The sequence below is a fragment of the Aptenodytes forsteri genome, unplaced genomic scaffold, assembly GCF_000699145.1.
Source record: "Aptenodytes forsteri isolate BGI_AS27 unplaced genomic scaffold, ASM69914v1 Scaffold390, whole genome shotgun sequence".
NCBI classification, from domain to species: Eukaryota; Metazoa; Chordata; class Aves; order Sphenisciformes; family Spheniscidae; genus Aptenodytes; species Aptenodytes forsteri.
Window position 1 is genome coordinate 171550 of NW_008795631.1, and position 1116 is coordinate 172665.

Consider the following 1116-nt stretch of genomic DNA (forward strand, 5'->3'; position numbering starts at 1 on the left):
ACACCAGCTCCCTGCAGCACACACGCACCTCGCAGCGTGCACGCACACGCGTGTGCACACCCACTCCCTGCAGCACGCACACACCCCTCGCAGTGTTCACGCACACGCGTGTGAACACCTGCTCCCTGCAGCACACACACACCCCTCGCAGCGTGCACGCACGCACGTGCACACACCCACACGCATCACACACGCACCTCGCAGCGTGCACGCACGCACGTGCGCACACCCGCTCCCTGCAGCACACATGCACCTCGCAGTGTGCACGCACATGCGTGTGCACACCCGCTCCCTGCAGCGCGCACACACACCTCGCAGTGTTCACGCACACGCGTGTGCACACCAGCTCCCTGCAGCACACACGCACCTCGCAATGTGCACGCATGCACGTGCACACACCCACACGCATCACACACGCACCTCGCAGCGTGCACACACACGCGTGCACACACCAACTCCCTGCAGCACACACGCACCTTGCAGCATGCGTGCACGCATGTGCGCACACCCGCTCCCTGCAGCGCGCACTCCCGCCTCGCAGCGTGCATGCACACGTGTGTGAACATCAGCTCCCTGCAGCACACACATGCACCTCGCAGCGTGCACGCACGCATGTGCGCACACCCGCTCCCTGCAGCGCGCACTCCCGCCTCGCAGCGTGCACACCCGCCTGGGCACACCCGCGCGTATCGCGCGCACACCTCGCGGTGCGCACACGCACGTGCACGCACACCCGCTGCCGCCGTGCGAGGGCCGGCTGCCACCCGTGGCTCTTCACATGGGGGCGAGCGGGGTGAGCGGAGTCCTGCCCGAAACCAGCGCGGCAGCTCGAGGTTTCCCAATCTGGCCCAAAATGAGCTTTTGTTTGGTTGGTTTTCGTGGAAGGATGGAAAATGTGGGAGGGAGCCCCAACCCCGCGGGGTCCTGGAGCCCCCACCGCTGGCCCAAGGAACCCCATCGGTGACCGAAGTGACACGGAGCTGAACCATGATCGAGCTTCACGTTATAACAAACAAGTACCGGGCAATTTTGTCGTGTGGAATCCAAATTGAAACGCCAAGAAGAAAAAAGGAGAAGTTACGAAAATGGCGGGGGGGGGGTTTTCCCCCCCCCCCC